The sequence below is a fragment of the Columba livia genome, chromosome 2 (assembly GCF_036013475.1).
Source record: "Columba livia isolate bColLiv1 breed racing homer chromosome 2, bColLiv1.pat.W.v2, whole genome shotgun sequence".
Lineage (NCBI taxonomy): Eukaryota > Metazoa > Chordata > Aves > Columbiformes > Columbidae > Columba > Columba livia.
In genome coordinates this window covers 71769525-71796744 of record NC_088603.1, presented here as the reverse complement: position 1 = coordinate 71796744, position 27220 = coordinate 71769525, and the positions used below count along the sequence as shown (strand labels likewise).

Below are 27220 nucleotides of genomic sequence, written 5' to 3'. Positions count from 1 at the left end.
CAGGAGAGATCGGCCGTCTCTCCCTCCAGCTGGAATGCCACTTTCCCACATCAGACACTCCCTGCAGTAATTATACCCTTTTTAGACTCGCCCTTTAGCAATTACTTGCCAAAGCCCTGCCTCAAACTGACATCACTGGAAAGTCCAATAAAAATACAGCAAGCTTTCAAACCATTGCAGGAAAGCAGAATACTGTGTTATTAGGAGTAGTATTTAAATGCAGCTGTTTAGTGAAGTTTTCCTTTATCTCGTAACAGGAGAAGTTTGAGTTCCCTCCCAGCAAATGGCCTCCAGGGTCAGCAAAGTCCTTGTCTCATCTTCAGTGACGTGCTGGCCTCAAAGGTCTTCATGTTGACTCCTCTCTTTTTCTTCTTTTTACCTCTTCTTTGCAGTAGTGAATGCTTTCTTCTGGAAGGTCTTTCTTTTTGTTATTTTAAATTTAATTTTCAGGTTGACCACCTCTTTAAGAGCATAAGGGTGTACCCAGAATTTGCATTTGCTCAGGAAGACAGGAAAGCAGTGGCAGCTTGCTTTACTTTTTAAATGCCCTTTAAAAATTATTTTTGGTAATAAAACTTCAAATTACTCCATGAATTGGACCCTCTATAAGGACACAGAAAGTTAACACTATTTTTGTTACAGGTAAAGCTGAAAAGTTGAACTTGAATCAGAGGAAATAGTTGAGGTGTTTTTTGTTGGCTTGTTTTGTCTTTTTTTTTTCCATTATGATCCTGTCTGAACTGGCATGCAGCTCATCCCATGACATCAGAGGATTTAGGGTTTTGTTTTTTTTAATTCTTGGTTTGCATGGGAACAGGACTCCAGAAAAGAACTTTCCAAACAAATCACAAGAAAGGAAACTACGTGCAGAAAAAAGTCAAGGAAGGTAATTGGAAAATACTGCAGGGAAGGATTCCTGTTCTGTAACACCTGATGATGGAAGCATGAGGCTTTGCAATTGTAAACAGAATTTCTTTCCACCCTGCTTGGCAGTCGTGTTCATTTTTTGGGTGTAACCCTTTCATGTACGCAGCTGTACTCCTCATTCCCATAGCTAGGCATGCCGGGTAAGCCTTTTGATCTTGCCTCCTAGCCTTCGCTTGCTTGCACTGTGTTTATTACAACTTTTTCAACTCCTCCGGACCAGGGTGTGATGGTTGATCCCAGAGGAGCTGCCCTCTAGATCTCTGTGATTATACTGAGGTGATGGTTTCTCCCTGACAGGTGCAGGCAAGTTGATTTAAAAACAAAACAAAAAATCTTTTTAGTAAAGCGAAACCTCCTTGGTGTCAGCTCCTTCCTCTGCTGTCGTGCTCAGGTCGGGAGAGCAGAGGCTTTGCTTGGCTTCCACTTCTGCCCCTGGCACAACCACCTCTTTGCATCGCAAATGCCTCACCTCGTGCTGGCTCTTGTCACCCGGTGCCAGCAATGGCTGTTCCTCCAGAAGCTGGATGTTTCTTCTCTGCATGTTGTTCTGGTTTGGTGTTCTGTGCTACTGACCTGCGGGCTGTGCAAGTCAAGGGGCTTCTCCCACAGCTTTGCAGTAGGCTCTGGGAGGTGTTAGACAGAATTCTATACTTCTTGCACACTGAAGGCCCCTGTTAATGTAAATGAATCTCCATACTGTGCCCTGGTAGACGCCACAGACCATTCAGAAAGGTACTGCCGATCTTTCCAGCACCTCCCCTGCCCCTGAACTCTGGTGGGATTTGCAAGTGTTCAGCATGTTTGGAAAACACCATAAATAAAAACAACTGCCTGATTTTTAAAATTTCTTTTCCCCTGCCTCTGATCTAAATGTTCTAGAAACCAGTTACAGACCTCAGGCTCCTTGCAAATCATGACTGTGCCTTCTTGCTGGTTTGGAGGTTGTAGCATGACTCTCATCAGTCAGAGCAGACACTCTTGAAAGATGTGAAATGCTGATCTCCATTCCCTGTTGTTTGATATTAAAGAAATCTTTTAATTTTAAGTGCTGCACATGTGCTCTTATCTGGTTCGGGCAAATACAGAAGTAGTGGCACACGGGATACTTTGATATCAGGGAGAGCCAAGCAACTTTCCCATCAGCTCTGTGCAGGTGTATTGGTAAATCTTCGGTTGTATGTTGTAAGATAACATGAAGCCATCATCTGCATATGTGATTCATGAAGCAATATTAAAACACACATTTCTTTTAAAAAAATATTAGAAAAATCCACAATATAATTTTTGAAAAGCTTGAAGTGATGCATGCACACCCAAAATACAGAGAGCATGGTGCTTTCTGTATTTTTGGGTGTGCATGCATCACTTCAAGCTTTTCAAAAATTGTGGATTTTTCTTTTTTTATAATTGAGGAAAAAACAAATCACGTCCACAGTCCACCATTTGATGCCTGAGGAGTTTGGATTAAATCATACATTGAAAGATGATATACAAAGCACATGTGTCAGCTCAGCTACTTTTTAATCTGTTCCGTGATTTGTCCGCACTCAGCAGCTTTTTTTTGGCTGCAAGAGAAGCCAGCACAGTGCTCCAGGCAAAGGCGTCACCCAAGCTACCTCAGTTGCTGAAACTAAAGTTGCTTCCTGAGCGTTACTGTCCTGTACGTTGTTGGGTGAGCTGGCTCTGCATCTGTGGCCAATTTGGATGTCTGCAAGTGATTTATTGTGCTCTTGAAATGCAGCTGCTTCATGTATGGCATCTGATGTGGGACTGCCACGGGGAGCCATCCTTGCTGAAAGTGAGGGGGAAATTAAAGCCAGTCACAGGAAAGAGATAGATATATATATTTTAATGGTCTTTCTTGGTAGTTATTTCCATTAATTCTTGTAAAAGAAGACGGAAGTCTCTAACTCTGAAACATCTGAGCTCCAGTCTTTCCTGGTGGTTTCCTTTTGGTAGTGAGTTATTGGGAGATGATACGGAGCCTTGCAGAGAGCTGCCTTTTCTAAAGCCTGTGCAAGGGATTTCAAAATACAAATACAATAAAACCATTCTTGTCAGAGGTCAGGCCTAGATTAACAGGGGAAATTAATCAGGCTGCATTTGATCTTGATGATTTGAAGGCAACAGTTCTTCAAGGTCACACATATGGGTGAAACCCCACAGGGACAAGCTGAGGAACAGCAGGAATCCTGTCTCTTTTTCCCCTTACTTTCTCATGGTTATCTGAAATACACTGCGTGCCTATCAGAAAGGTTTAATTCATTGTCATATTTGCTAGCAGTGGGGTGTGTGTCATCTAGGTACACGTAAAAACAACATTTGGCATGAATATTACCAAGATTCTCCAAAATGTTACTTGACTAGGATAGTAATACTTAATACAGTAAGTATCACAGTGTCACAGAAAGGTGTGGGCAGTCATGTATGAGTGTAGGTGTTAATGCAGGGATTAATACATATTTTCTTTATGTAGAGATGCACTGACCTTGCCTACACTGATTTCCAATAAAGTATAAAAACAATTATCATCAAAGAGGTTCTTTGGGAAAGTCAATAGAGAAAGAGGTCAGAAAATACAATATTTCTTCTTTTTAATGAAAACAGATGGTATTTTTCCAACTCTTGTGTCACTGTAACAAAAATAAGAATAAAAAAATTTATCTTCCAGTGAAAATGATTCTGTATAAAAATGTCCCATAAATGTCCTCCTTACAACCAAAATTTATTAATGTAAACCTCATCAATCTTGTGTGTAGTATCTAGCTATGAATGTTTAGACAATTAAAAAAATATCTTTTGATATTTTCTCTGGCAGAAAAGTGAAGATAATACAAATAACGTTAACATATTGACAAAATTCACCAGTCTTCACACAAATATGGAAGTATCCTAAAAGAAAATAATGCACAGAGATATTTAGCACTTAGTGTGACAGTCTTAACATTTTTATTCAAGAAAGTAATAGTTATATTTCTTAGTTATTTCTGTTGTTAGTGCATGAAAGATTATCCCACCATAGTATTTCTGACCTGATAATGAATGCGTGTGTGCATGCACTTAATGCTGAGATGTGTATTTGCAAACTCTAAGTAGCGGGGATGGGAATGCATGGAATTAGCATGTCTCCTGCACGTTTCTTGGGCGTGAACGTGTATCTGACCTTTACTAAATCTGATGACCTTTCCATGCCAGAAGAGCCTGTCTCTCACATGTGGACACTGTGCAGCCACTGAGAAGAAGGGCATTCCTTAAGCAAGCGTGCGGTTCTGTGTCTGGTACCCCTTTGTGGCTGCTGTTAGGGGTTGAACACCAGGTTGACCTGAAGATTGAAAGCCTTAAGGACTGAGAAAGTCCAGGTCTCTCTTGCAGAGGCCCTGCTGCAGCATGCCTGGTGCCCCTTTGCTCAGCTGGTCATTTGCTCTCCGGAGAAGGGATGGGATCTGTTACTGTCATTACAGAAATCTGTTAATAAAGACAATTAGACCAGACTTGGTTTCAGTCACAGGGAAGTGATGTTCACCAGTGGGAAATGCAGCACCAGCAAATGTGTTTGGCCCTCAAACCACTGATTTGGTGGGAGAATGAGTCCTCCAGGAGCAGCACCCAGACTTCTGTGGAAAGCTTCATTGAACTGAGATGATGTACACACATGGATGCAGGTTTGCTGTCTGTCTCTGAAGTCCGTGTTTGGGTGGAGTATAAATCCTAAGTTTTATAGGTACTCTGGTGGATCTCTTGTCCCATGTGTCCCTTGCACCCAAAAATATCTGCACAGTGTAATTACTGAAAGAGCAAAGTCAGTTAAAAGGAAGATTAGTGCTATAGTAATTAAAGAATTATTGAAAAGCAAGAAGCCTTCACTAATTGGTATGAGAGATGTTGTCCCTTGGGGAAGGAAAAGTGAATGCAGAAGCATGGCCGTGAAAGGGAAGCCATCAGCTGTGTCTCACCTGAGTCTGTGCTGTTCCACATATCTGTCAATGGTCAGGAAGACGGTGTGTGGTGAGGTGAGAAAATCCGCAGCTGGTTCTGAGCTGTCAGAGTGAGGACATTGAGGGTTGATTGTGAAGGGCTGCAGAAGGACTTTGTGATGCTGACTGCATGGGGAAATAGCAAATAAAACAGTCCAGGTAAGTACAAGGTGATGAGGAGGGGGGAAACAATCCCAACCTTACATATACTGTGATGTGTACCAGGTTGGTGATTGCCATGCAAAAATGAGGTCTGGGATTATAACTGAGCTGTGGAAGTCTGCATGATCCTTATTTAAAAAAAAAAGACAAGTGATTTTTAAGAAAGAGATGGTGAATGGAAGGTGTCAGCATGCCACGGTGTAGGTCCACGGGTCTGGTCTCTTTAGCTCAAAAACAAATTTATAAAACTGGAAAAAGTACAGGGAAGTGTCTGGGGGTGGTGAGAAGTACAGAACAACCCCTCTGTGAGATTTTCTTCAATAGCCTGAGGTGCATCAGCCTGGAAAAGAAGGTTCAGACAGCAGTTTACAAAATTGTGAAAGAAAAAAAAAAGGAGGAAGTGTAAAAGGAATACTGTTTTGATGTAGTTTCTAATACAATGTTTAGCAAAAAGTCAGACTTGAAAGAAGCTAATAATGATACTTCCAGCACGCCCATTTTGGTTACTTAAGGTTTACCTGGAAAAGGACTGAATAAATTCACTGAAGGGAAGCTACTGCATCTGAGTCGGAACAGTCACTCCTGTGATGCTGTGTCTAAGTGAAGGCTCCATGGACGCCTGAGAGACCTGGGGCAATATTGCTCCGTGCTTGTCTTGCATGTGTGCGGCTCTGTAGGTATGTGCCCTTGACTGCCCAGTGGAACCTGGATGCTGAGGTTGAGGGACTGGCCTTGTGTTTCTCACTAGATAAGCTTGTTCCTGTTCACAGCCCTGTTACTCAGATGATCTGTTCATAGCACTGCATCATCTGCCTTGGGGGTAAGGAAAGTGATCAATCAACCTGAGAAGTGGCTTAAGTGTATACAATTAACCTCCTGAAGCATTCTCTTCCATATCAGTTGGTACTGGTGCCCACAGCTAGGACTGGACCACAGGCTGTGTATGCCCAAGGCCTTTGGAGTCTCAGGAGTTCTGAACAAAAGTACTGTAGCCTTGTTCTTGCAATATGGTATTGGATGGTTCATGTGCTAATGAGCATTTTGACAGCACTCTTAGTGCGTTGCAGTTGTCCAGGTGGTGCATTATTCCTTCTGCTTTGCCACAGGCAATTTGGTCATTGCCTGCAGTGATTCTTCTTGATCAGTTCATGGGACTTAAATCACAAACTCTGCAATTTGACTTGTCTGGAGACATGGATATGGGAAACAGTGTTCACCACCTTTTACTTACATGGCAGAAGACTTGTTTATGTAGAGCTTAATGGGAGCATTTCTCACTTTCAGAAGGTGTAAAGCATAAGAAAGTCATGTGCTACCGCCCACACAGGACATCCATTTCCTGTATCACACTATCTGTGGTAGAAGCAGACAGCATGAGGAACATGATTTGGAAAGAAGAGTTGTTTAAAAAAAAACCAAACATCTGTAGCTTCTCACTTCATTAGTCCACTTATTTCCTTGAAGATTGCACCAATGTGGTGGGGAGCACACAACTGAAGAGGTTCCTGTGCTGGCTCCAGGCAGCATACAGGTAGGTAGCTGCTGGAGGCGAGTGCTGACACCTGTGACAGTGAGGAGGGAGGGGAACACGTTCCTGTAGCTCACTCCTGCCCGTGCTCTTTCACAAGGCTCTGTGTGACCACAGCAGCCCATTTTGCTCCACATCAGTGATAAGGACATAGCAGATAGGAAGAGCAAGACATAGCAGGACTTGCTCCTTCATTAAGTGGTTAAGTCACCATCCCTGGAGGTGTTTAAAAGACATGTAGATGAGATTCTTAGGGACATAGTTTAGTGCCAGAGTTAGGTTAACGGTTGGACTCAATGATCTTGAGGGTCTTTTCCAAGCAAAATTATTCCATGATTAATAAGTTTTATAGTATTGTTTCCTGCATTGCAGTGAGGTTTACAGACCTTGAGCAAGTTTGGGGTCCCTTTTGGCTGTAAAGCAGCTTAACGAGAAGCAGCTTTTTCTGAGAAGAGTGTAGCAGCTTAGTAGCAAAAGGTGGGACAAGGAAGAAATATTATCACTACCCCATTTTGCTGGGCAAGACCTCACTGTGGTTCAGCTGGGTCTGGGTGGGAGCTGGGCACACAGAGTGTCTCATGGAGGAATTGCTCAGCATCTTCTCCAGCCAGATATGAAGGCTTTCAAATAAGAAAATTGACTAAATAAATGGTAAAATACAGCATATGCAGATATCTGCTGAGAAGGGCTACTTGCCTTTTTGCTCCAGTGGGAAAAACAAGGCAAGAGGTGAGAATAGGACTGGGCTCATGGAAGTGACATCTTTAGGACTGGCTTTACATGCAATTATGGGGGTGGACTGCAGTCTTGGACCTTGAAGCAGAAATGGTTAGACTCTCCCAACATCACCTGGAGATGCCGTCATTCCCTGTCCATTACAAAGATGGAAGATAGAGCTGCTTTTATTGGTGCCAAGCAAGAGTGTAACAGGTCAGGACTAGTTGCAAAAGGATATGCTTATCTATAGAAAAATTTAAGATACTAGAGGAAAAAAATCTTGTAACAGAAACTTAGCTGGGCAGCTTAACAAGCAAAATCTTACTGGGCATTGCAGTGATGGTGTGAGTTTTCCCTCTTTCTCCCTCTCACCTGCTGTGTCACTTGTAACCTCCACGGGCAAGGGACAAGGTCTAGCTTGGTTTTGATATTTCTGCGATATAAAAGTTGTTATTCAGTGTTCATTATCCGTATTGTTTGTTTGGATTACATTGTCTTTTCAGGTTGAATACACAGTGCACAGTAATAAAAAGTAATAAATTTATAGCTGCTCCTCAGCTGCTATAAATTATTCTGTATGCACTGAAATCTCTTGATAAAGTACTGCCTTATTCCATGGCATAGTAAAAGATATGTTTAAGCAGGTTTAGGAAGAGACATTAATAAAGTTAAGGCTAAGTGACAGGCCATTTGATACAGTGTTTTGAAATAAAAAGCTTTCGACAGAGGTATTCAGCAGGATGGGTTTATGAGCTCTGTGCTGCAAAACACAGCTAGAACATGATGACCCCTTGCAGGCTTTCTCTCCAAAGGTCCCCGGGGCTGCCTACAGAGCGGGTCTCTAAACTGGGTTGCTGCGGCAAGGTGCTGAAGAGCACCAGGAAAGGGAATTACAGTAAAAGATAGGGTTTGTTTATAAAGGTGGCGATTAAACCAGGCATCAGGGAGTTTCACTCTCTTCTTGCGTTGATCATGCACCTTTTGAGGGAGAGACTGTGGTCAGAAGTAAAGGAGGATTGAAACCAGAGCTTGTCTGAGAACAATGCTTAAGGATGACATTTGGTATTGGCAGGAGGCGTCAACACTATGTCATTAAATGCTGCAGACCGATTGTGTTGCTTCATATTGCACACCTTGGCATTGCTTAGGGAGTATGAATGCGGTAGTGAGCCTTTCCTTGGCATGGGATGCTAATGAAAGCCCTAGCCCGGCTCTTTCATCTTGTCCTGTGTTTTCCTTTGTTGATGTAGAAAAGGAGCGAGGGAGGGGGCCCAGGCTGGAGCATGAGAGATAAAGCAAGTCTGTTTATGGCTGAGTCAGAGGACAGTCAGGTGGAGAGTCTTCCTTGTAACTTAATAGCTGCATTAATCACTGGGACTGCAGCTACTCCCACTGATGGCCAGAAAAGGCCGTCGGTGTCTCACAGCTTTGCTGATACCAAATGAATTCTCTGCAAAGGCACTCTCCCAGCAGGTACAATTAGAGTGCTTTAATAGGCATTCAGGATGCAGAAAGATTTTTAATTATCTTGCATTAAACATAGCCTAACCTCAGCAGGAACAATCTCTTCATGTAATTTCAGATTAAGAGAAATTATATTGTATAAGAGTGACGTAATCGGAGCATCCCTGAGCAACTGGCTAAGAATGGCTGTTTCTCTAAAGGAAATAATGTCTGATAATGCTAATGCCTTATCGCATTGCCTATACTGACATGGGGTTCAGTGCGGAGCAACAGTTTGGTATGGCCTGGCTGAAATCATGGGTCACGCTTACAGAAGTCTTTGACTGTCTATGCTCAAACATATGTGAGTCAGGGTCATGTACATAAGGGGGCTTTTCTACCCCTGATGTCCTTTAACGAAGGGAGAAGTATGATTTCCTTGGTGAGCAGTTTATCCCAGTGGAAGGAAGTTCAGCACTTTGCCCACTGGGCTTTGGCAGGTGCCTTTGCCTGAGTAACTATAAATCCCAGTGAAAACAAATGGATCTCGCTAAGGCATCTTTGAAAAGTCTCCTCTTAAATTGATAATAAGGTGGAGGAACTAAAGTGACAGATGATTCATTTATCTGAATGAGAACAGTGCAAGAATAGGGGAAAGTGGGGTAAAATATTTTAACCCCCCCAATTCTTTATTGTGGTCCTTGTGTCCTCAATGACACTGCCTGTGTGAGACCACCAGATGCTGCATCATCCCAGTTTCTGACTCTTCGGGTGTGCTCAGCCCCTGTTGTGGGCAGGGGCATGTTTGGTGTCTCTAAAATCAGAGCTGCTCACTGCTGGCTCTCCTGCCGATGCCCACACAGGTGACAGGTTGCTGCAGCGAGTGCCAGTGGCTCCCCGGTCTGACTGTCCCTCTCCTCTTTGGCCGCAGCTTACCTTCTCCTCCCTGGCACTGTTGATGGCTCCCACCTCCCCTCAGCTTTCCTCTTTGCCTGCCCTGTGTTTGCTGGAGCCAGCATAATACAATACACACAGCTCAAAGGGTTCAGAGTTTCTGTTTATTCGATTACCCTGTCTGTGTGCTTTTTTTATATGCCCCCTATAAAAGTTGCATCTCCTCAATCTCCACACGTCCCATGGATGACTGCACACAGTCCCACCTGCTCCCAGCACCACACTGGCTGGCAGTGCAGGCATTGCTATGACCCAGCCCCTGTGCTGCAGGGTCTGTTTGATATCATCACAGGCTTTTTTTTCCCCTTCTATTTCTTCTTCTTTTCTTCTTTCTTTCTTCCTATTTTCTTATTCTATTCTTATTTTTATTTTCCCATTTTTTCCTTTTTTCTTTTTTCCTTTTTTCCTTTTTTTCCTTTTTTTTCCCTCTTCCCCCTCGATTCTCCTTTTATTTTTTTTTCCCACCATTTTTTCTCTTTTTTTTTTTTTTTTTTCCTTTTTGTCGTCTTGTTTTCCTTTTTTTTCCCCCCCTCTCTCTCCACTTTTCTGTTGTTGGTAAAGTGACTGCCAAGCCGGGCAGTCCTTTCCAGTCTGGAAGGCAAGTGAATGGCAGGGAGGAGCTGGAGGGTGTGCAAATAGAGAGCAGCAAGGGCCCTTGGCTCTCTGATGCAGCACCGCAGTGGGGCAGACTCACAGCCGCTGAGGTAAACAGGCATTTCCTTGAGTTTAGAAAGTGGAAAGTTGACTGGATCCACACTGCAGAGCACTCCCCCTCCATCGGCTGTTGGCTGTGTGGGTTATTTTCAACCTTTATTGTGGTCGCTATAAAATCACAGCTTGCTAGACCCATAAAAATAGTACTCATGCTCTTTGAGGGGGTCACTGCTGATCACTTGCAGTCATTGGTGGCAGAACAAATCCAGGCAGCCATCCAGGTGGCATGTTCCAACCTGTGACCCAGTGTGAATGATTTACAGTTTATTGATAGCAAAGGGATGGGAGGATGGAAGCTGCCTGCCTTCCACATCCATTGCTCTGTGCTAGGACAGCCTTGTGGGACCTGTGTCAGGGGTGCAAGAGGCAAATTCTCCCCTCCTAGCCCAGGACAAGGGTGTTCCCTTTGGAAAGCTCAGATCCAGTGCAACTTTGGAAAGAGTAAATAGGAAATAGCTTGTCCTGGGGGCATTTGGCTTGAAGGCTGCTGGGGCTTCTTGTGAAGGTGGTTACACTCAGATAAAAAAATTCTGGCTGGTCGGCCTGAAAATCCTTCATACCTAAATGTTCAAAGAAAATATCTATGGATATCCTCTGCTTCCAGGTGAAGACTTGGAGTACATAGAATCATAGAATCATAGAATAGTTTGGTTTGGAAGGGACCTTTAAAGATCACCTAGTCCAACCCCACTGCAATGAGCAGGGACATGGAGGCTTGTAGATGCCACCTGCTTTTTGTTTCTTCTTTGCAAGTTCACTCTGTGTGTCCCCAAACATCACCTACCAGAGGCTCTGGAAGATTCCCACCAAAAGATGGATTTCTAGGCCACTGGCTCTTTGTTTCAGATCACTTCTCATTAGTATAGAGGGGAGAAGGAAAAATATTTCTTATTTACTCTTGAAACACAAACAATTCTTAGCACTATTGCAATCGTATTCATTGGGGAACTATCCACAGTTGTAGGTTTTTTTCTTTTTTTGTTTTTTTGAGGAACATTTATTTCTGAAGACTGCTGCTAGATGGAATGCGTTGGGGTTAGATGAACAGCAAGACTGGGCCAAATCTAGAGCCTCTATGCTCCTTTCCACATTGAATTTGCTCACCTCAGCTTTCTACTTTCCAAACTCACATACCTTCTGAGCCTCCCTGCTTCACACAGAATTGATGTTAAGTAGTGTTGCTCCAGGAATCACATAAATAAGAAAGATGGGCTGAGGCCAGTGAAGCAAGGACGTATACACATAAAGCAGATAAAAACACACAATATTTGCAAACAGCAATCTTTGATATCCAGTGGATAGCTATAATGCAGTAAATCCATCCCTTGTGCACAGCCACCGATATCAACAGATTTAAATGTAAGATGTATTTGGCTCAGCAGGTGGAGTTAAACATTTATCTACTCTACTTTTGTGGCTTTTAGGATCAGATGGACACCATCCTCCCTGGACCTCCCAGGCAGGTTGCAGGAGCCTGGGGAGTGGGACAAGGGCCCCAGCTATCCCAGGTGATGTGAGAGGGGGCAGAGGGCCAAATTCTTACCCCCTTCGCATGTCTTTTAAGTAGCTAGAACTAAAATGAGCTTAAGGGCTGGGATCATTCTACTTTTGTGTGTTTGGAGGTAGGGGCTTGGCTGTATTTCCCAGTTTTCCAAGACGTGTGAAGATGGCAGATATAATGCAAGGGACTGCAAATGGATCATCCTTCAAAAAGATGGTAAGTTGTCTTGAGCAGACTACAGCTTAGAAACATAGCAACCTTATAATACAAAAAGAGATTTTGGTGCTAAATTCTTCTATGTGAGTAACAGATCTATTTCACCATAAATCAAATATTTCTCCATGCTGCGTGTTTATACAAACTGAGCTTATGTGCCAGTCGCTGCAATTAGTCTCCAGTCCTTTTTCACCTCAGGAGCCCTTTGTGCAACTGTACAGAAGTGGAAGCACTAAAAATTATGCCTGCAATGTGGGTGTACATTTAAATTTGTTAATCTAAGTTGAGATTTAGATATAAGAATACCTAGCTGGTGCCAGACAGTACCTAATCTCCTGGTAAGTCTTCCAAGGTATCATAAGCATGGAGTGCTACTTCACAGGCTATGAAAGATGAAATTGATTTCCTTTTCTTTTATTAATCAGAGCAGACCATGTCAAACAGTTTATTTTCCACAACATCCTTGACCCACAAGAGGCTGACTGTGCACCAACAATGAACTATTTCCAGCTCATTTTGGAGCTCAGAAGAGACAGGAGTTTGTTTCCCACTGATAGGATGATGAACGCCACGGAAAATCCTGCTTGTTTCAGTCAGAACTTTATCCTGGAGGCAGAGGGACCATGCTACAGGAGGAACACCATGAGGATTACTGGTTTGTGGCCATGCCCCGTCTTACCTCTCCTCTTTTCAGAAGGTAAGTTTGGCAAGAGACAGTTTTCTGGTGTGCCAGGTGTCCCTCAGGATATGCCGGCTGGCCAAGGTTGTGTGGGGAGGAGAAAGGCACAGCAGGTCTCTGTTGAGGCAGCACCACTTGGATGGAGCATGCCTGAAAAATTCCTACCCACAGACCTGTTATGAGCTCCAGCGAGATAAAAGGCATATTTTATGAAAGTAATACATTCCAGCATTACACGTGCAAGCAGGGAGACCGGCAGCGTGCATGTGAATGCATTGTCTGTTCAAATGCATTATTTTACATCTATAGGATCAAATGCTTGTTACTTACGCAATGCGTAATAACAGATCTTGGGACCATGCTATCTGGCTGCGAGCCACAAAGTGGGGGTGTAATATGCTTTGGTATTTTGCTGTGGTTTTCTCTTCTGTTGAAAGACTCTTTTTTTGTCTATACTGTTTTCCAAAGTGAGGTGCAAGGCGCAGAGGTAGAACTGCAGCAGCTGGGATGATTTAAGGATAAAAGGGAAACAAGGTTTGTCAAGAAACAAAAAATCTTTTGTCAGATCAGGTAATGTGGCTGGAAAGAGAGACAAGTTTTCCAGCTCAGTATCCCTTTGTCATGTCTCTTTTTTCTCACCTTAGCTTTCCTAACTGGTCCCATACAAAGTACCATTTCTCCCACAGCTGGGCAGGACTGAGGTCTGCTTGCTAATCCAGGGATAGGGGAAGGTTAAACTGTCAGCTTCATTGACCCATGATCAAAAACGATCCTTTGCAGATGATTTTTCCTCTTGAAGCTCTTAACCACCCCTGTCACACAGTCGTCCAAAGTAAAATCGGGGTTGCCTATCTTTCCAAAAGTTATGCTTTAACCCAGCCACAAAACACAGGTTCGATTCAAGATTAGATTTACAAGGTGAGATTACATAGTCTGTCCTGTGCCAGGGACAAATTATATTATCAAAACAGTTCCTTCTGGCTTTAAAACGTTCATCTTTGTGAAAACTAGCCAGCTGTTGCAGGATAGGGCATGACTTAGAAAACCGTCTCTGTTACATCTCTTACAGCCATCTCATATATATATATATACAGCTGTTGGGTTGTGTTTTTCTGCGAGGCAGTGGTTTGCTGACCTCTTGACAGTGTCTGAGGGCTTCAACGGATGAGAGGAAGAAGTGGAAAAATGATCCTGTACCTGGTGCAAACTGGGATTCCTGCAGTTGCAGGGCTGGCAGTCCCCAGCTGGTTGGGTCTCCCTGTTTCCCCTGTGCTGGGGGCACGAACTGTGAGTTTGCTGGCGGTGAGGGCTCGCCCTGGGGTCCCAGCTCCCTGTAAAACTGCTGTGTTCATGCAGCAATTGAGTCTGCTTTCAGCCCGGCATCTGCCTGTGCCTACATTGCTCCCGAATTTCTGAACCATCTTCCAAGGCACTGTTTTTTGCTGCTAAGGCTCATGCTGTACCTCAGCTCCACTGAAGTTTAAATCCTTAGTACTGGGTCAAATTGCCCTCTGCTAACTGAATATTATCTTTGTAGAAAAGCATGAACACTGCACAGAGAAATATGTTGTCTTGCTCCTTTCTGTGAGGAGTGTCCAGCCCTCTTCTTGCAGGTATTAAAAGAGAGAGACAGTGTCAGTAGGTCAGGGGAGGGAAGTTCTGTATTTCATACACAGTAATTTTTTCTTGAGTCTTTTTCCTTCAACAGAAATGAGCTATATTTAAAACTTGTAGGAGCAAACATTTGATTTGTTTCTGCTATCTCCATGAATCCTTGCTTCCCACCATGGATGAAGTGCTGTTTTCACTGAAGCCAAACTCCCTTGCCACTGCCCTGCTCCCCTCATGCTCCCTCTCTCCAGGTTTTCCTGTCTCTCCGCACCAATCTTGAAGCCTCTTGCCATCCGGAGCGATGCCCTGTGTGACCCCTTCTCTCTGTATCTGCTCACACATTCCTTCCTTATCTTGCTCTCACGCTGCTGCAGATTCCCTCCTGACTATAGAACACACGTGTTTACAGATCCCAACTTGGTGCCTTCTAACAAAACTGGCTTTCATCCTGGCAGTGAGTCATAAGACCTTCTCTATTTTCCAAAACCTTCTGTATATGCATGAACCTTTTAAACACCGGCATCTGCAAAGTTTCTGCATCAGTCTCCATATTTGTATCTGTCTGCTTATATGATCAATGTTTATATTAAGTGGTAATTATTCTCTTCTGAATCTGTTCTAGCTGTATTTGAATAGACCACAGTGACCTTCGGGCAGACTCTTTCTGTACATGTTTATACCTCACTAAATACACTGTTGATGCTCAATAAATAAGAACATTATTCACGTTCCAAATTACTTTTAAATTATTTTTACGTGAGGAACCAGCTTAAGAAAAATCTGTGGAGTGAGGCTTTGTTCCCACTAAAGTAAATGGGAATTTTGACAAAGGGTGTTTTAGGGTACAGTCTTACAATTATTGTTGCCATTTTGCAGGTTTAGGTTATTAGTTTGCTTCATCCTTATTTTTATATAGACAAAATATTGTCTATGTGAATTTCCCTTGCTTTCTGAAGTGTTGCAGATCTGAATGATTTCTGGGTTTATAAACTGGTAAATATTACTACATTTTGCTTGTTAAAATGTTACCTCACTAAAGCTTCATTTTTTTCTGAATGAGTCACATGGGGCAACAGCTCCTCATTTCGGGGCAATATTCAGCTCCAGGGACAGCAGACTCCGAAATACGCTGAATGCGTGTTGCCGTAATGCCTATCCCTAAATACGTGGTGCTGTTGCAAACTTCAGCCCTGGTGAAACCCTGTTGTTTATCAATGTGAGAGGCCCCACCCCAAATGTTAATTAGAGTGAAGCTCATGTCATAAATCCCCTGGCATCCCAAGTGAAGCCGGTGTTCCCTGGGAACGGAGGTTATCTCCTCCTTTTGCTGCTGGTCCTTTGAACTTCCTGTGGTCAGGGAATCCTTCTGTTTTCAGCTAGAATAACAATTATGAAACTGCCCTTGCTCTCCTGGCCAGGGTTCATTTCTAATTAACTTTAACAGGAGTCATAATTTTAAAAGCGATTTCTTAAAAGCATTGTAAGTCAAGACAATTAAGGCTTGAGAGAGAGCGCGCGAGACAGGGAGGGGAGGAAAACAGAGGCACTCCTTGGGGCAGGGCACTTCATGAGTATTAAACAGATGTGACTCATTCCTGCCTCTAGTCCCAGCAGAAGTAATACCTTTTGAATAAGTTCTGCGTGCTAGATAAAAACTTGTTTGCTGGTGCAAAAATCAAACCACGCATGTCAGAACAAGCACCCTGATGGGTTATTCCCATTAAAACAAGGACATGCAGCAGTGGATTTTTCAGTCTGTTGGTGTAAATTTGACACAGGTTTTTTAGTTGTGGAAACTTGTCAAAGTCTGCAGAAAGAAGGGATAAAGGGGAAGGAAATGCAGACCAAAGAATGAATTAATTGATTCAGTTGCCCTTCTAGATCAGGATGTTTTTATTCTTCTTATGCATGAAATATGTAGTCTTGTATATGGAATATATCCGTCAGCCAATTTGACAGGCAAAACCTGATCTTGAGGACGTGCAAAACTAGAAAGCAGATTATAGCAACATAGAATATAAAAATGCTGGGGACCCCTAGGTCTGAATTTTTGTGTATTTATATAAAGGTAGTTCTGCATGCAATACTAAAGCCTTTGTATACATGACAGGCATCCTGTTAAGCCAGGGCACCCCACGAACCTCTCACAGAAGCGATGCCATGGAGGACACCACCTCTATGTGGAAAGGACCCAGCCTTCTGTGAATGTACAGAAAATCAGGTTTTATGCTGGAGGGTTGTAGGGAAATCTCCTGCTGCTACTACAGGGGTGATCCCTTTCTTTACTAGTGGCATGAGAATTCTAGAAGAAACAGGTTTTGCTGGTTTTTTTTTGCCATAAAACTGGCTCAGAGCAAGGTTAGTTGGAGTAGTGGTTAAAATGGAACAAGTCAGCCTACAAAAAATCCTTACCAGTGTTTCTGGGGATAGGCTGTTGCTAAAACAATGGTGGACTATTTCACTTATGGTCTTTATCCACAGAGAGGACACGAGATCCTTATGGAGGGCAAGGAAGCGGTGGCAAGAGGGACAGCTGACTTCATGCATCGTTACACTGATTATCATCTGCCGTGTAGAGCATGTCCACACCACAGCTGAAGATGCAACTGCAGCATGGATGGACTCATGCTGGTCTTTGTTTAGTGGCAATATAATCACAGCAATGCAACATCAGCAGGTAGCTGCCTGAGACCTTGGGTGCTTATTCTGGTCATCAGCCATGCTAAGCCTTTGCTGTTGGAGTTACAGAGCTGCTGGCATCTGGTTGAAACTAATCCCCAGACTTCTTTCTATGCTGTGGTGATGGGCAACCCCACAGGTGGGTAGTCAGACCCAATGGTGGGTTGCAAGCTGCTTCTGGTACAGCATGACCACACCTGGGTCCTGCTTGCAGCCCTCATCTACCTGGGAAACAGGCATAAATTCTCCCTTAAAAATACTGAGCAGTCATGGTACAACCACAGGTTTCCTCGATCAGCTCCTTGCGATAAAGCCTTCCACCCTTCCTGAGAGCAAAGGTTCCAGCCATTCCATACTTCACCTCCTCCAGCTGTTTCCAGAGCTTCCCCTGGCGCAGTGTTCCAGCTGCCCTGTAGAAAACTGCTCATCTGCTCCAGAGGAAGCGACACAACAAAATTAATATCTTAGTATGATGAGAGACTACCAAGGAGCCTACACAATCTGTGGCATGCTTGGGAAGTAAACCCTGACTGCCTCAGGAAGAAAAGTCTGACCTACCAAGTGGTAGAGTGTCTTGTGTCCTTGGAGCTGGGACTTGGGAATTTTGTGCCCTCTGGGAGGCAGCGAGTTCATTTTCTCCATGTGGGAGCCTGGGGGCAAACCAGCATGCAAGTGGTATGGACAATCAGGGGCTCAGGTGTGAAACAGGGAGCGAACCGCAATGATAGTGTAGATATGTCCTAAAGATGATGCTTGATAATTTTGCAACAAATTGTTGTAAGCAATGAACATGAATCTTAAACTGTAAATCAGCTTGTTTTCCATTTATTCATAAGAATTTTGCACTGTTTTCTGCTTGTTACATTTCTAATGTTAGCATGTTGTCTCATCTCATTAGGTTGGCTCATTTGGCACCTCTCTGAGATGCCAAAATACAGGGGAGGTTTTTGGAAAGTATTTCGTCAGTATTGTTACTGGAAAAGTTATGACCAGCTCTAGCGTTTTAATACGCTTGAATGTGGATATCACTAACACTTGGACACATCTATATCTCTTATTCTTCCATTATAAAAACAATGTTGACAGCTCCACTTTCTCTTAAAAGCTATCATCCAGCAACAAATAAATAAATGCCCTCAAGAAAGTGTTGCCTTCATCCACCCAGAAGACAGAAGTATCAGGATCTCCACTGAGTCTGCCAGAACTTGTCTGCATACTACTGAATAACAAATGAGGTGGTTTATGCCCTTTGGAATAAGGACATTCTAGGGCAGATAAAGTGTGTTCACGCTGCTATCAAACTCTTCCAAGGGACAGTGGTGAACACGAAAGCTTTGTTACGTGAATAAGAAAAAGGTGATTGGGAATAGCCAACATGGATCTACCAAGGTTAGATCCTCAGATTATGTAAGCTTTGCAGGACATCTAGAGGTCTCTCATTCTACCCCTGCCTAAAGCAGGTCCAGGTAAAGCAGGGCCTTGCCCAGTTGGGTTTTGAGTATATGCAGGGTGGAGAATCCACAGCACCTCTGGCCAACTGCTCGAGTGTTTATCCTCATGGTAAGCTTATTTTCCCTAATATTGAGTGGGAATTTCTCCCACTTGACCAACATGATTGCTTTGTGTGATAAGGGAAGAGCAGTGGTTATTATCTACCTTGACATTAACTTTGCTTTAGACATGATCTTCTACAGCATGTATGTATCTAAGCTGGTCCATTTTGTTCTGGACAGATGGATAGGTAGATGGGTGAAAAACTGGCTTGTTTGTTGAGCTTAAAGGGTTCATATTTTACATGAAGGCCTTTACAAGCCTCTTGAAGTACAAGAGTTCTTCAGGGATCTATTCTGGCAGTTTAATGTCTTTGTCAGTGGCACAAAAGAAGAGACAGTACGCACCCTTATCAATTTTGCAGCTGACACCAAACTGGGGTGAGCAACCAACACACTCCAGGGCAGGGCTGCCGCTCAGAGGGACCTGAGCAGCTGGAAGAATGAGCCAATAGGAACCTTACAAAATCTGACAAGGATAAATTTGAAGTCCTGCAACTGGAGTGAAGTGACCCCTTGCAAGAGTACAGGCTGCTAGTGAGCTCTGCAGGAGAGGACACAGGGGTGCTGCTGAGCAGTAGGCTGAATATGAGCCAGCGGTGTGCTCTGGCAGCAGGGAAGGCCAAGAACCTGGTGCAGCCTGGGCTGTATCAACAGGATCATGGCCACCAGATGGAGATAAGTGATTATCCCCCTCTATGCAGGACTCACGAGATCCACCTAGAGAGAATACTGCATCCAGATTTCAGCACCGATCGATAACCTTGTTGCTAAGTCACCAAGATGCTTGGGGTATGGAGACCAACCCTGTCAGGAGAGGCTGAGGGACTAGATTTTGTCCAGCCCTGGGATGAGGTATCTTCAGGGGAACCTAAAAGCAGCCTCTCATTATCTATGAACCACCAAAGCTCTTCGTGGTGTTACATGATGAGAGGACAACAGATGGTGGGCATAAATTGAAACAAGAGGTCTAAGTGGGTATGAAGATGAAATTTTGCACATGAGGACAAGCAGTGGAACAGGCTGTTGAGTGAGGTTGTGCAGTCACCATCCTTGGAGGTCTTGAAGACCCTGACGGACAGTCTTGAGCAACTTTCTCTCATAGCTAAAGCATTTTGAGCAGACCTCCTGATGTCCTTTCCAACCCAAACCGTTCTGTGATTTCTTGTTAAAACTGGGAAGGGAGACTTTATTACTTAAGTTGTTCACTATCCAGAAGCCCTGGTCTTTTCCTAGTGCTAGTCAGTGCTGGCCAGATGAGATGAGGCAAGTAAAACTTTACAGCAAGATATGCTTACATACCTGAGAGTCCCTCCCTTGGATCTCCCCTTGGGAGCAGTGTCTGTTGCCATTTCCCACTTTGCCCAGCTCAGGAGCAGGTGGAATAAGCCCCAAGTGCTCCTGCCTCTCCCAGAAGAGCCAGGTTGTGGTTCCTCTTGTTCTCGTCTGTGTAAACAAACTGCATTAGCTGCAAAAGTACAAGAAAGTGCACTACTATAAACAGTATCGCAGTTAATAATTATTATTTTATTGCTTTCTTGCAGACAAAACTGGCATTTTTTCAAGGATGTGTCTAGAGTCTGCCCTGGAGGTGAGGCCATACCTGTCATGCAACTGGCAGGACTGGACTTCCTCTTAATTTAAACTCATACTACATTTAACAGAGTAGTCTGGACAAGTGAATTTTCTGCCTGTGTTGAAGGAAATTACATATATGGTGTGTCACATAGTGTTCCACATGGAGTGGTCTTCCAGTATCTGTTCACAGTGTTTTAAAGACTGCCTGAGAAAATTTATTTCACTGAGACATGTACAAGGAGGCATTGTTACAGTAAGTTGATCTTGTTTCTTACAATGCCATTTGGAGGTGATTTCCCAGGAATCCACACAGAAAATAAAACCAAGGAGAACTGCAGGTCCCTCAGTACCGGCATAAAAGCTCAGAGCTGTGCCAACCAAGTGAACTTGAATTTAATTGATGTTAACCTCACTGGTTCTTTTGTTGCTAATCATGGAGAAGATAAGCATTTTTATGGAAACAGCTGGCTGTGTCTTAAAGGGGTCTAAATGATCCTAACTGAAAAGTGGACCTGAACAACAAAAAAAAGGGGAAATTAAGTGATAATTTTATTCCCTACATGTCTGATTCAGACCTGCTTACATAGAGAAGGTATTGTAGATACCTACAGACACATCCAAATCACATGGAGAACTGGGAAGAAAACATGAATGCAAAGTAGTCTCTTTAGCATTTCATATCTTATTAGGGCTCTAGTCCTCTGGTCTCTTTGTTAGACTTCCATAATTACACAGAGCAGAGATTGAGAAGGCGGAAAACTAAATGCAATTGATTCTGCTATTTGAACTACAAGGTTTGTGTAGGTGTTTGGGGGAAGGAAGCAAAGCAAACCAGCTCTTGAATGCTGAGCAGCAACACTAGAGAAATAGTTGAGGAGTAAGGAGGAGGAGAACATTCCATTGCAAGTCTGAGTGAAACTTAGGCAGCACTGGAATTTGGTCTAGACAGGAGAACTCTTCCACATTTACATCGTAACATTTTGAAAGCTGCAGTAATCGCAGATGTTTCATGATCCCCAGTGGCTGCCTCGTAATATTTTGGTCCTACTGGTGACAACTACTCAAGATTTAAGTGAGTTATAGTGATGATTGTGCTTTTGTAACAGAGGAGAATACAGTTGTGATAAAAGAGCTCCCATTTCTGTTCAACATGAACAGAAATGGAGGGAGAAGAAAGGCTAAGTACAACTTCTCACTTCTGAATTTGCCTTTGGAGAGCTATGGAATGTATGTGAGAGGGGAGGCTGCCTTTTTTTTTGTTTTTTTCTTTCTCCCATACTTGTACTGTAAAATTCCCCATTAAATGATGGGAATAAAAAAGACTCTTAGCTAATTTTCTTAAGTTTTACACATTTGGAAAGGTTTGTTTTTTTTTTTTTTTTTCTTTCCAGCAGAAAGCAATACTTAATGCTGTCTTTATCAAGTAGCCTGAGGTCCTTTTGGTGTGGGCAGCTCTTGCTGGCTGGGCATATGAGCAAGCACAGCTGGAGCACACAATGTGGTGATAACATCTGGAGTTTGTAAAGAGGGTGTCTTGGTAAGGAGGTTTCCAGTTCTACCACGAGGTAAATTGCCCTCCATAGCCTTGGGGTTTTGGAGAAAAAATATTCCTGTTAGGATGTCACCTCCCCTCCTCAGCTGTCAGAAGCAGAGCTTCTGGCACAGTAAAGAACTGCATGTTTATCTTCCCTGGTTGTTATCAAAATAGTTGTGGTATGACCCAGAAATTGAACATGAAACAACAGGTCTGCTTGCAAAAACTAGTGCAAAGTGAGTTAACTGGTATTCTTTTCTATATATTAGATTCAATTTTGTCCTTCACAGCCTGGAGCCACTATAGACTGTAAAAGTTCAGCATCAGGGAGATGTACATGAAGATCTGTTTTAAAAGTCTTACTCTTCTCCATTAAGTTGGTAAAGATATTGGGGCCTTTGTAATTGCTCTCATCTGGTATTCCCTCTTACAAGTTACGAAGTATTTTTAATTATGGTGGTAACATTTTAATAAGGCTATCAGTGCCCCGGGGCCAATGCTATAACCCAGTTATTTGACATGTTAGGTTGACGAGCACCTGTTACAAAGTGCAACCTTGTTAATGGAAGATTCATACTAATGAGGGGGAACCCTGGGCGTCTACAGGGCTACTGCAGCAGCTCTCATTTGACCCTTCACTTCCATTTCCAAGAATGAGGGCACAAGCAGAGGAAAGAGATGGCTGTCAATAAAATAATTGTGCTCCTTATCCCCTTGGGCTCGCAGATACCTGGGTGTAAATTAGAGCAGCCCTGGTGTGAAGCAAGTGTAAAGATCCCTTGAGAACTTCCACTGTTCCATTTATTATCTTGTACCACATGTGGCCAAGCTACACTGTGGTATTAGATACCAATTATCAAGCTATCTGAATAATGGGGGGGAGATGCACCTTGCCAGAAGTTTATGCTTTATTAAAATAATTCATCCTCACAAATGAATGTATTTTGCATGCATGCTGTGGTTGAAAAGATTTTTGCCCCACGACTAGAGAATAACTAGTCAAAAATAGCCTTGTAGTGGTCTCAGCACTACTAAGTATCTTTCTGTACGCTAACTTCTCAAGCTCTGGCAAACGTCACCAAGTGTTGATGAAACAGAATTGTGAAGCTGCTTTTGAAGGAATAGGAGTAGTGTGACATTAAGTAATTGACCTTGTACAGTCATTGTTGGGGCGCTCTGCTTGCAGCAACACAAAGAGCTGTGTAGAAATATTGTGTACATGCTCTGCCGGTCATGGTGGCACCATGGTGGGAAAAGGTTGTCACGTTTTGGCCTCCTCCACCTGAAGCAAAACAGCCAGGCATCCAGCAACTTTTTGTCTGAGTAGTCAGTCGGGTTTGACAAGGTTGACACATCCTCCACCACACCCTCTACTTTTGCATGGTATAGAAGGAATTGTGCAGTCCTAAGATGCATTACCTACTGCTGAATTCAAAGACTTTTTTTTTTTTTAACTCTACCAGAAACTGGTAGCATAATATTCTAGGGACTGTCTGAAGGGAGGACACTGAGTGTTCAGGGACCTGGGAATGACAGCTCTTGGCAGGCAGTCCCAGGCTTGACTAGTCACAGGCTCACACTGAGCGCCTGGTGTCAGTCACTCCCTGCTCTCCTCATCCCCTCCAAATAGTGGCTGAGGCATATCTACATTTTAAAATGGATTGTGCTGCAGGGCACAGTAAATCTGCCCACAATTCAGCACAAGTGAAGTGCATTTATCTTCCCCATGACAGGGATATCTTTGAGTAAAATGTCTGAACCCTCTTGGTTTGTTATTAACGGCATTTGAGACCACCTCTGCAGTCACTATAGAGGTGTGGCACCAGCTGGTGAGCCTCTCTTCCTGTGCAGGGAAGACCTCAGTCTGCGGACTCGGGAGTGTTAACTGTGAATTTTCTGGGGAGAGTTCAGCCTGAGTGAAGTGAGGAGGTGGAAATTCCCAGGACTGACCTTCATGTTGTAATAAACACAGACTTTGTGAATGCTGCCACTCAGCCTAAGCTGTGGCTTCCCAGGCAGCCCTTGCACAGACAGGAGTGGTGGTATATGGCAGTCGCCTTACAAAGACATGTAGCCACATCAGTGGCTTGCACGTGTAAACTTGTCCTTACTGCCCAAAACTGTAGAAGTTAGGAACACAGGAGTCAGATGCTGTTTTACCTGCATGATTCGATACCTGTTTGGAATGCCAGACCTGGATTTTTGCAGGCTACAATAATGGAAATCAGTTACCAAGTCATATTCAGATTTGTGCTTTGAATGCCAGATATCACTAGTTATCAATGTGTTTCAGCTATTTTAAATTTACTTGGTTCCGCTCCACCCAAGGAGGGCATTAAAAAGAGGATGTCATTAAATAAGCTCAGAAGATGGCATATGAAATGGGACAGAACAGCAGCTACTGTTAAAAGTTGCTAAAGACAAGCCGTTGAGGAGAATTTCAGTGTGCCCTTGGGAATTCAGATGTTAAGATAAAATAAAGATGTCTTCCTGGTATAGAGGGGGACAAACACAGATTATGTTCACCTCAGGTAGTGTCCTAAATAATTAAAGATCAACTATCCAGCAGCCTAAGCCTAAACTAGAGCTTTGGGGTACCCCATTTGGGGTTGGGAAGGAGCCTTTTATGAAACCTAAAGAGACAGACTATGCCTAGCCCTAGTATTATGTATAAAGGAGCTTCCCTCTGTTTGCTGAAGCAGTGTTCAGCTATAGCCCCTTTGCCTCCTTTGGAACTGTTTTCTCCCAGTATCCTCATGATGTTGGCAGCTCCAAAAGAAGTGAGTTAGGATACAGGGCTGTAGGACAGCCCTTGGTTCTAGCTTGCTTTAAGGCACACAGAGGAAATATTACATTTCCTTAAGACTAACTTGCTTAAAGAGGGTCTCCTAAACCCCAGTTTTTATGCATCCATGTCTTAAGAGGCAGAACTCCACCTTCTGCTAAGGGAGATGAGCAAGAAACTCCGAATTACTGCATTTTATTCTTTCCTGCATGGCATTCTCCTCAGGAGGAAAATGAGATCCTGCAGCTTGCAGAGTTTACTGGACATTTGCTCTCAAAAACCCTTTGAAATCAAAGAAAGTCAAGGAGCTTAGGATGTAGCCTTAGGTACCTCAGGACCAGGCCTTTCCAGAAGTAGTGGAGGAAGATTTAAGCAAGGATGACCAGTTATGACGCTGATATTTTCCTGTAGTGGGCAGAATTTTAATCAGTACCCATGAGACTTAATTCTGCTTCAAGATAATCAAGTCTACCTAGGGTAAGCACCCAAGTCAAATTGATGGTTTGAGCAAGTAAAAATATTTGTATTTACTTCTTTTATTTGTCTATGTATGAAAACAGTTCAGATAGGAACACTGAGCTGTTTTGAATATTGGTTCAGTCTTATCCTCTGCTCCCCATTTCAGTGGGGCTAAATGTGCAAGCAGGACCAGTAGAATTCACTTGCTATTGAAGCACATTTTTCTGCATGTCCAGGTAACAGTGACTCATCCAGGCCTCTGGGCGGATCACACACATGCTGTCTCCATCACAGATAATGCAGTGTCTCACTCAGCTGGCACACCAGTCCACGCTGAGAGGTGGGGCTGATTTGAGGTGGTGCTAAAACTCAGCAAGAACCTCAAATCAGTGTAATACTTTTGGACTTCTAAATACGCACACATATAAATGGACAGCTCTCAAAAGGACTCGCTGAAAAAAATGCTTTGTGTTCGTGTGTTTAAATATAAGTGCCTGGTTTGATGCATCACCACTCAAAAAAAATCTGACTTTTAGGTATGCTGGTGGTACTAATGCAGTGATCTGTATTTATGTTTCAAAAAGTTTGGACTGAAGTATAAAGGCACAAAGTTCAAATTTCCCTCATTCTGCATTTTCCTCCTATTTTACATCTGTTTTCTACCTTTTTACTTCCTTCTTTACAGCATTAAGCCTATGTATTTGTTTTTCTTACTCATCCTGACTGCTTTTGTATTCTGCTCCCTAATTACTTTGGAATGTAATGTCAAACCATCAAATCGTGCAGAGGTAATCTGTATTCAAAAAAGCACCCCAAATCCACATATATGTATGTATGTATGTAAGTATGTGTGCATGTATACGTATACATAAATGCACTGATATATAATGATTCACGTTATATATAATATGGCATATATATTACAATATGGAAGTCACTGTATGACTTCATAGATAATAGGCAACTTGTATTCTGCCTCTTTGTAGCGCTCCGTACAGCTCCGAGCGGTGCCTTCAGGATGCCTTTCGAGATCAAGCAATCCCACATTTGCTTGGAGGAGCTCTTATGCCTCCGGTACACTGTGCCCACCATCACCTCCAGCAGCAAGCCAGGTTCTCGCATAACCTGTACCGTGGTGCTCCCACAAACACCCAGCAGTTTCAGTGGCATGGAGGAGAATTGCTCTTATTTAGTTTTCTCTTGAATAGTTCAGAAAAATCTTGTCCTTTGGTATGTTTGTGTAGTTGTTACTGTCCTGTGGCCTGTCACTTGGATTTAAAATACCAGGAAAATGATCAGTGCAGGGACAACAGAAATGGGCCCAAGAGTCTATGCATGGTGTGGGCTGCTGGTGATTTCCCACAAGCTTAAAAAGCTTACAGCACATGCGTTGTCACAGAGCATCAGATGACTGACATGGCTGGCTCCCATACGGCACTTTAGGATGAAAGCCTCAGGATTATTTCAGAAAAGCTTGGCAGGGTTATTCATGAGTGACTGTTGCTTCTTAAGATCTGGCCGTTTTCCCTTTGTCTTCTAACATCATGGACAACTGGCCAGACCAGCTGAGGCACTGCCACTGAGCGTAGCTAAGAAATTGTTCCCAATTGACCACTGAGACTGACCCAGTGGTCAATGGCTGATAATGGAGGCACTGCTGGGCAATCGATGACAAACACCTTTGCCAACATCCTGCATGTATATATTAAAATGCTTTTTATCTCTAGGATCTGGCCTTTTTTTTTTTTTTTTTTACTTTTAGGAGTAACTCTTACTCCTGAAGTCAAGAAAAACTAAGCAAAAATGTCAGTTTAAACACCCATTTCTGGATATCATCTTTTGCATACACACAGGTGCCATCAGCGCATGACACAATTCAAACATTTCATGTGCTGGTGCACAAGTTTTGGGGCTGTTTCAGAAGCAAACTGGGCTTGGAGTATTGACAGCCTTCCTAAATGTGGGATCTGATGTATTTCCCAGTTGATGGAAAAACATTGATGCCACTTTCCTAACAAGCACACTGGCCCTGTGATGTGCAGGGGGAGAGGTCCAGTGAACAGGACCCATCCTTGAAGTAATGGCACTGATTTAGCTGGCACTGCCTTTTTCCGCTGGTGGTTGCTTTCCGGAGCTGTACCAGGGTATTAGACGTCCTGGGCTGCCCTGGCCCGGGCACCCCACGCCCAGGGGCTCTGCGACAGCGACG

The 27220-nt window shown here is 43.3% G+C and overlaps 1 long non-coding RNA gene across 4 annotated transcripts; it reads left to right on the top strand.

Moving 5' to 3' along the window:
- Nucleotides 1-6411: 6411 nt before the first annotated feature.
- On the top strand, nt 6412-22478 carry LOC135578538 (uncharacterized). 4 transcript variants are annotated; one of them, XR_010470285.1, is made up of 5 exons: nt 6412-6594; nt 11844-11927; nt 12046-12136; nt 12694-12833; nt 16908-22478. It is a non-coding gene; the product is annotated as an uncharacterized LOC135578538 (long non-coding RNA). The 4 variants fall into 4 exon arrangements; XR_010470283.1 differs by having other exon boundaries at nt 12562-12833; XR_010470284.1 differs by having other exon boundaries at nt 11844-12136.
- The last annotated feature ends 4742 nt before the right edge of the window (nt 22479-27220 follow it).